This window comes from Patiria miniata, unplaced genomic scaffold (assembly GCF_015706575.1).
Source record: "Patiria miniata isolate m_02_andy unplaced genomic scaffold, ASM1570657v1 HiC_scaffold_2, whole genome shotgun sequence".
NCBI classification, from domain to species: Eukaryota; Metazoa; Echinodermata; class Asteroidea; order Valvatida; family Asterinidae; genus Patiria; species Patiria miniata.
In genome coordinates this window covers 255,143-264,320 of record NW_024037058.1, presented here as the reverse complement: position 1 = coordinate 264,320, position 9,178 = coordinate 255,143, and the positions used below count along the sequence as shown (strand labels likewise).

The 9,178-nt window shown below is 39.2% G+C and overlaps 2 long non-coding RNA genes across 2 annotated transcripts; both read left to right on the top strand.

Moving 5' to 3' along the window:
• Nucleotides 1-1,019: 1,019 nt before the first annotated feature.
• Nucleotides 1,020-4,615, top strand: LOC119726170. Its single transcript, XR_005270791.1, has 3 exons — nt 1,020-1,057; nt 2,844-2,914; nt 3,113-4,615. It is a non-coding gene; the product is annotated as an uncharacterized LOC119726170 (long non-coding RNA).
• A 308-nt stretch (nt 4,616-4,923) lies between these two features.
• LOC119726169 lies at nt 4,924-7,713 on the top strand. Its single transcript, XR_005270790.1, has 3 exons — nt 4,924-5,016; nt 5,591-5,717; nt 6,640-7,713. It is a non-coding gene; the product is annotated as an uncharacterized LOC119726169 (long non-coding RNA).
• The last annotated feature ends 1,465 nt before the right edge of the window (nt 7,714-9,178 follow it).

Genomic DNA, 9,178 nt, shown 5'->3' with positions numbered 1-9,178 from the left:
TTCTTGCCAAAAAGTGACGAAGAATGGCGTTATGGCGTTTTGGAGGGAAACTCTTTGATTTGATGTTGAAATCAAGTTCATTAGTGCACAGACTAACCCTCTCTTTTTTTCTTTTGCAGTCTTTTTTCTTTCTTCCCTGTCTCTTGTCCGAGTGTACTTGCAGGTATTGACGACGGCCGGGACGGGATGTTCTCTGAGGGTCCGCTGTTGGGGTTTTGTGAGTTGAGTTGTGCATGTTTAATTTCATGCTTTTTCTTGGAGTTTGATTGTGTAGTGGGGCCCCTGTGTTTGTATGTATAGGTGTTGAAGTCAAAGACTTGCTTTCCAAAATGCAACATAGCCATTTGGAATACTGGTGCCAAATGTCTAGAGTCTTAAGACTCCAGAGAGTAAATCACAGCAGAAAAGCTGACTCTCGAGGAAAATTCTTCCCAAAAAGTGACGAAGAATGGCGTTATGGCGTTTTGGAGGGAAACTCTTTGATTTGATGTTGAAATCAAGTTCATTAGTGCACAGACTAACCCTCTCTTTTTTTCTTTTGCAGTCTTTTTTCTTTCTTCCCTGTCTCTTGTCCGAGTGTACTTGCAGGTATTGACGACGGCCGGGACGGGATGTTCTCTGAGGGTCCGCTGTTGGGGTTTGTGAGTTGAGTTGTGCATGTTTAATTTCATGCTTTTTCTTGGAGTTTGATTGTGTAGTGGGGCCCCTGTGTTTGTATGTATAGGTGTTGAAGTCAAAGACTTGCTTTCCAAAATGCAACATAGCCATTTGGAATACTGGTGCCAAATGTCTAGAGTCTTAAGACTCCAGAGAGTAAATCACAGCAGAAAAGCTGACTCTCGAGGAAAATTCTTGCCAAAAAGTGACGAAGAATGGCGTTTTGGAGGGAAACTCTTTGATTTGATGTTGAAATCAAGTTCATTAGTGCACAGACTAACCCTCTCTTTTTTCTTTTGCAGTCTTTTTTCTTTCTTCCCTGTCTCTTGTCCGAGTGTACTTGCAGGTATTGACGACGGCCGGGACGGGATGTTCTCTGAGGGTCCGCTGTTGGGGTTTTGTGAGTTGAGTTGTGCATGTTTAATTTCATGCTTTTTCTTGGAGTTTGATTGTGTAGTGGGGCCCCTGTGTTTGTATGTATAGGTGTTGAAGTCAAAGACTTGCTTTCCAAAATGCAACATAGCCATTTGGAATACTGGTGCCAAATGTCTAGAGTCTTAAGACTCCAGAGAGTAAATCACAGCAGAAAAGCTGACTCTCGAGGAAAATTCTTCCCAAAAAGTGACGAAGAATGGCGTTATGGCGTTTTGGAGGGAAACTCTTTGATTTGATGTTGAAATCAAGTTCATTAGTGCACAGACTAACCCTCTCTTTTTTTCTTTTGCAGTCTTTTTTTCTTTCTTCCCTGTCTCTTGTCCGAGTGTACTTGCAGGTATTGACGACGGCCGGGACGGGATGTTCTCTGAGGGTCCGCTGTTGGGGTTTTGTGAGTTGAGTTGTGCATGTTTAATTTCATGCTTTTTCTTGGAGTTTGATTGTGTAGTGGGGCCCCTGTGTTTGTATGTATAGGTGTTGAAGTCAAAGACTTGCTTTCCAAAATGCAACATAGCCATTTGGAATACTGGTGCCAAATGTCTAGAGTCTTAAGACTCCAGAGAGTAAATCACAGCAGAAAAGCTGACTCTCGAGGAAAATTCTTGCCAAAAAGTGACGAAGAATGGCGTTATGGCGTTTTGGAGGGAAACTCTTTGATTTGATGTTGAAATCAAGTTCATTAGTGCACAGACTAACCCTCTCTTTTTTTCTTTTGCAGTCTTTTTTCTTTCTTCCCTGTCTCTTGTCCGAGTGTACTTGCAGGTATTGACGACGGCCGGGACGGGATGTTCTCTGAGGGTCCGCTGTTGGGGTTTTGTGAGTTGAGTTGTGTAATCACAGCAGAAAAGCTGACTCTCGAGGAAAATTCTTCCCAAAAAGTGACGAAGAATGGCGTTATGGCGTTTTTGGAGGGAAACTCTTTGATTTGATGTTGAAATCAAGTTCATTTTGCACAGACTAACCCTGGCTTTTTTTTTTTGCATTTTTTTTTTTTTTTTGCAGTTTTTTTTTTTTTTTTCCCTGTCTTTGTCCGAGTGTACTTGCAGGTATTGACGACGGCCGGGACGGGATGTTCTCTGAGGGTCCGCTGTTGGGGTTTTGTGAGTTGAGTTGTGCATGTTTAATTTCATGCTTTTTCTTGGAGTTTTATTGTGTAGTGGGGCCCCTGTGTTTGTATGTATAGGTGTTGAAGTCAAAGACTTGCTTTCCAAAATGCAACATAGCCATTTGTAGACAATTCAACATTGTGCATAATAAAATATACATGTATGATCAAGTACCGGTAGCTTTTTTTTGATAAAATCAATCAGTTTGTTTTTATAATACGTTTAGCTGCCTCATTGTTATGGCCTAATTTCATCCTCATTATCAGGTGAAATCCATTGCTTCAAATTGTATACAACCTCAATCTGCTGAAATGTTCTTTTTGTGGCATTTGTTCATGGAGGGTTAATCACTGGCTAAATCTTGCAAAATGCAAGAGTGACAATTTACGCAAACTGTAGCATCAAGAATTATATACATGTCTTAAATTTTTAGATGTAATTTGAGGTAATGACAAATTGTAATACATGAACTTGAATTTGATACTGATCAAATAGAGAAATGAAGGTACTTGTGTTGAACTTACTACAGTTTTAATGATTAGGGTAATTTGTTTTTTGTCAAGGTTGTCTTTCAAACAGAAATCGTGTGCAATATCCAAGGTAATTTTAAATACTCATGCAAGTATGATGCATTTGTTTTTCTAGGTAAAGTTCATCTCTGACGATTATACTGAAGAGATGTACATAAAGCAGAAGATGCAGTGAGTTCATTGATGGTAAGTGAAAAATGTCACAAAAAGAACTGTGAAATAATGGTACCTGATGGATTATAACTTAGTGTAATCTGAAAGATGTTTCTTACATCAGCATACCCAAAATAATACCTAAAGGAGGAAAGATGAGGAAAGATGGTTTGTCAGACAGGTACATTTTGGAATGCCGCTGGATGACGTTTACATAAATATTTATCGTAGAGAGCCAACAAACAAGATAACTGGAACTTATGTGGATGGAGCAACCGAGCTGACTGAACTTCAGAGATGCTATGGGTCATCAACACCACCATTCTTCAAACCTTTAAAATATCCTAGGACAACAACCATCTTGCCGGATCATTCTCGCCCGGAGGGGACAACATGTCCTGAGCGCAATTGACCTTGCCAGGGTCAGGTCACGACCTGTGATGCCACCCAGGTCATACCAGAGGGAAGAGGTCATCAAAGCAACGTACGAAGTAGGGGTCAAGGTGTAATTCCCTATGTGACCTATTTGGCACGTGGATCCAGCAGCTTTGGACGCTTCTAGTTTTTCCAACCATTTTACGGTTTCTGTCCCCCACAGATGGGAAGACAGTGTTTGCTGACAAAAAAAGTTGAGAGCTGTACATGTGTACGTTCTTACGTGGGAGTATTTTGACACCCTCTTTAATTAGTGCCAGTTGCAATATTCCAGATTCGGCAATCGATTGCATTGTAGAACAGCTAGTAAAAACTCAACTGGATATTGAGATGCAAACGACCCAAGTAAAGTCTGCCTCACATGGACTTCTGCCTGAAAAAAGACAGAAGTGCTGCACTTCTTCACACATGCGCCTTGAAAAGAGCCACCCCTGCGTATCTCAATTGACAGAATGGAGTTGGTATGCAGATGAACAGTTTGGCTCTTTTGTAGCGGTAATGCTTGACAGAGATGTGGACAGTAAACTGATCAAAGGAAACTCTGCTTGTGGCAGTGTTTACAAACTTGTCTTAACCAAGAACATAAAGAAATATAGCAATACATGAGCATGTACTGTCCAAAGCTAGTCTTGCGTCTTGTCTATATGGTGCGGATACATACTGGGTTGTCAGCCTTTGATACCTGCTGCTCCTTTAGTGTGTTTCCATTACTGTTGCTTCTACACTAATGTGGACACAAACTGGACTGATTTCATCCGGGGCAGTAGAGGTCTTTAGTATGTTGCATGTTGAATTGAGAAAGATGTGTCTCCACGTTTCAGGATCATAACCTACTAAAGATTGTTCAGTACACAGAACTATGTACTTATGATCTTGACAGAGGAGCACTGTGGAAGAGATATGCAGACATCTTAAAAAATCTCTCATCACTTGCTGCATCAACCACTACTAGTGTGGAAGGCAAGCTGCTGATGATTGTGTTAGCTGGAGATTGGCCTTGTCAACCAGGCCCCCTACTTCAAAGGCAGCCTCAAGCATTGGCACATAATTGGAGAAGCAGCAGATGTTAGAGAAACTGTGATGTTTCAGCACTGTTTAGCATAGGCTGTATTAGCTACCATACTACCTAAGTGCCTTTCATGCAGACCTCCAGCTGACTCAGTGCTTGTGTACAGTCATCACCAACAAAGATGATATGATGGATGTGACTTGCAATAGACTGAACTTCTGATTCGTTTGTACAGGTTTCTGTGCTTGGCCACGTTACAGTGCCGTCATCCAGCCTTCAAGCATGGTTCAGGGGAGTGTAACTGTTGAATATTTTACTTAGATTGTATATTTGTAATGTAAGGAGCATCGTTTTGTCAGTTGTAAACAAAACCATTGAACTGAATCGAACTAAAATTTCACACAAGAAAGAACAATACACATGTATGCTTGTGATCATCAACAGCTGGTATAACATTGAATGTGAGATATTTGATATATTATGAGACATGTTATGTATCTTTCCAGAGGGAGTTTTGGGGGACACACTTTATTTTTTTTGTGGAACACCCTTGTGATGGATCCTCATGCATGTCATTCTCTTATCTGATTGTTTGTAGAAGCCATGAACCACAAATCAGCATGTTTCCTTCCAGTTTCCAATGAGCACTCTGACAGCATCACTTAGCATGCCAGTATTCAACATTGTGCAGGTGAGACAGATTGTCTGATGTTCTGGATTTTGGCATAATTATTATTATTTTTTTTTTTAAATTTTTGTTCTTAAAAAAATAAAATGAACTGAATTGTGTTTGGTTTGGATCATCTTCACGGTGAGAATTTCTACTCTGGGGCTTGTGTGCAGACGCTGATTCCCATGCTATAAGGACTTGGGGCTTTCTGATGTTAATTGTGATCAACATAATGTGTCGCCTCACCTATACTTTTGCGAAGTGCTTAACTCAGCTGCGATGTGTTACACATCATCTCGCACTTTTGTGAAATAAATTTCATGCAACCAGACTAATATGTCAGACAGGAACGTGCATTGTAGTAAATATTTGTGTGCATTCCAAAGATAAGTATCATTAAAAACAACTGTGCAATTGCATTATGCATCTAGCATGTCTAGGCAAAATTTCTTTGCAATAGCAATTTTCAAGCTAGAAATTTGTGATCATTTCTCTGATTACTGAAAATTTATATATGTACAACTTCGAAATACTTGCCAATTATGGCATAGGATTTGATGAAGAAGTAATCAATAAATCAATTAATTCTGTGTAGATCATCTCTGTAAAGATGGCTGTGTTGCTTCAGTTGCCACATCTCTACGTATGTTCTTCCTGTTAGCAAAGGCACACTGTGACAGCATCCACTTTCTACATGCTAATACATGCACAGTATTGTTCAGGTGAGTAGATATTTAACTGACAATCTGTTGTGATTGTCACATTAAATGTTGCATGATTGCGGATGTAAAAGTTAAAAACTGCCTGAATAAGAATAACGGTTATAAAAGCTTTTACGCAAAAAAATGTATAAATTTATACTTCAGTGTGAAAAAGCTTCCACAAGTAAAAATATCCTGCCAAATGAAAATAGCAATTCTTGGTGTTAAAACACAAGTACATGTAGTCATTAAAGGGAATATACAACGTTTGCTTTTTCTGTAATTTTGTTGTACTGACTTTTTTTAAGTTTTGTGTTCGTAGATGCTGGAAAAACCAAGAAAAACAATCATGACCTTGTAAGCTGGTTCCCTGACCCCACTGAAATTGAATGGTGACAGTCAGGCTAGCTTGTAGCCATTCATGGGTTGTATCATTGATTGCAAAGAAAATGTGGACTGACTAAATACGGTAAATTTGGGACAGTATGTGAAAAGAGTCAGATTTTCCAAAGGCTGGTCGATCAATTAGTGTTGGAAATTGTACAGAAATACCACTTATCTTAAAATGATGGCACACAAGGTAACATGATTTTATAGGATGCTTTAGACTGTCATTTACCAACAGTCCAGTAAGGTATTACATAATAATTTGGTAGTTTTGTTTTGTGATGTATGCAAATGTTGTATTTTCCTGATTTTTAAAAAGGTTATAATGTTTGTACTTTGGACAACGATTGCACTTGGCATGTGGAGTCTGACATAAAAAGGACCTGAATACATTTCTAGAAATAATATTTACACTTTCAGTAAAATGCAACTTGAAGTGATCGTGTCCAATAGTTGCTGAGCAGTTTGCAAAGATTTGTTGTGCCAAAAATTTACCATGCATAATTTGTGTAGAGTGCTGTTTATGATCAAGCATTTCATGTTTTGTTTTATTCAGGGAAAGACATATGCAAACCTATCAGCTTCCAAAGTCGGCAACATCCTGCTGTCACTACAGTCTCAGCACCTACCAGCTCCCACTCTGTCAGCAACATCCTGCTGTCACATGTCCAGCTACCGGTACTTGAAGTTACTGTGTGCTTGTACATTCTCAGCACCTACTAGCTCTCACTCTGTCAGCAACATCCTGCTGTCACATGTCCAGCTATTGGTACTCGGAGTTACTATTTGCTTATACTTTCTCAGCACCTACCAGCTCCCACTCTGTCAGCAACATCCTGTCCAGCTACCGGCACTTGGAGTTATAGTGTGCTTGTACATTCTCAGCACCTACTAGCTCCCACTCTGTCAACAACATCCTGCTGTCACACCTCCAGATATGTGGAGTTATTGTGCTTTTACAGTCTCAGCCAGTATTGGATTGCAAGTTGTCTTATGCTGCTACAACCTACACATTTAGCATTCTCTTGAACCTTGAGGAACCACCATATGAACAAAGAGACAGTCTCTGAAACACTCATAATAAACCTGTCACGGTGGTTTGTTGAACATTCGTATTATTTGGAGGACTTGCAATAAGCTCATATAGTCAACTAGCTATTCCAGTCCTCTGGAATTTGCTTGAGGTTATTCTATACTAGTAGCAAGCCTTTTTTGTGCACGGTCAAGAGTAGATCGAGAAAGCAGTTGTTTTTAAGGGCAAAACAATTGTTCTTGTTCCTTGAAAAAGTTGGTCAAAACATTTTCCCAACCATTTTTTTATTTAAACAGTAAGATAAAGGGCAACGAGGACTGTTTAATGCCATTTCTACATGGTAGAAAAACAATTCAATGCTAATTTTTATCCAAGATATTCAAAGTTTTGGTGTTATTGGCAAAGAGAGTACCCGCAAGAGTGGTTGTGACATGTACATGCAAAACTGTTTGCAATGATTATGCTATTATTATGATAAAAATGGTGCAAAGTACGGCGTTAAAATGGGCTCTCTCCTTGTACATAGCACAATACATAAGTGATTGTGATCATAAATGTATTGAATTACATAAAATACAATTGTGGATAAATATTTGGTAATTTGGGGGAGGGGTGAGTGTAGGGGGGGGGAAGCATATTAATGCCGGTGTCACATGAAAATCCGACTCCTATGAAAATCGGACCCCTTTTCCCTATTATTGGTTAATCCCTCTCACGTGACCGGTCACTTTCCTAATTACCATACTTACGCATGCGCGGTATTACCAATGAGTCCGAATTTCATAGAAACGTAAATTCACGCTACACCGGTGCATACTTTGTCTGATTGCTATGAAAATGTGATATTATCAAGCATTGGCTGATTCATGTTCGCACCAAGTATGCCAGTGTCATGGTCTCACTTATCAGGTGTGCGCACTTCTCCAAAAGGGACATTTAACTTCAATACGCACGTGCAAAATTGTGCTGCGGCTGTACATTATCGCCAACCTTATTGCGTGTGCTCACTGCACTGTGTTTGTGAAGAAGTGAGCGCATTCTAAGTAAGACTGTGACACTGGCTAAGCTGTGAATTGCTACCGAGATAATTGCCTACTTTTGCGTCATTTCGTCTATGTTAATTTAAGTATTTATTTACAATATCATTTATAGATTAAACTCATTAAAGAGACACTGCAGCCTGGCAAATGCGCAATTGGGCTACAAAATGCATTTTGAGTCGAATGGTGTAAAGTGCTTGGGATATAAACAACTACACAAACATCCATTGAAAATCACCTGGGGGGGGGGGCACTTTTGCAACCCCCAAAATATGTGTGTTCAGTGCTGGTTGAGATTCCAGCTGTAAACGTTTCACCCTCTGCGCACATCAACCGGATGTTTCAAGCAGGATATCGTAAACAATGCAAAACATGACATTTTCAAGGATTTCAGGGAACAATAATTTATGGAATTTTGAGGAAACATTTTTGCTATTTTGTTTGGTAGAATACTATTGTTTTATATTAAAGAAAATGCTTTCATACAAATAAAAAAATTATACAAATAAAAATGTGTTGTGTTTTTTAATCACAGATAGGATATGGTTATATCACATTTTAACCCATTAAAGTCCATCGCCATTTTATAATCTGCGTTGTTTCATAAAAAAAAAAATTGTGTATGATGTTTCATAGCATCTTTTAAAACTCGTCATTTAACCCCAAAAAAATTGAAAAGAAAATAAAAGATGATGAAATACGCTTTAATTTGATGTGTGTCTTGAACACTTGGAGAGTGAGTATTTTTCCGAATTTCTGAAGTGTGAGCATTTACCATTGGGGTCTATAAAAGTTTATTTACTGGTCTGCTAACTTTAAGCCACGTAAGTTTTGCGCACCGCGTAAACAACGTTCGTCTTACTCTATTGTTAAGTTTAAGGACTCGTTCAGTTTGAGAATACACTGTTCTAGTTTTCGGACCCAAAACCTCCAGCCAAACACGACGCAAATAAAAAAAACGGCGGTGATATCTGCATGTACAGCTTCATGTATGTATTACGCAGACAATTTATTCAGCCACA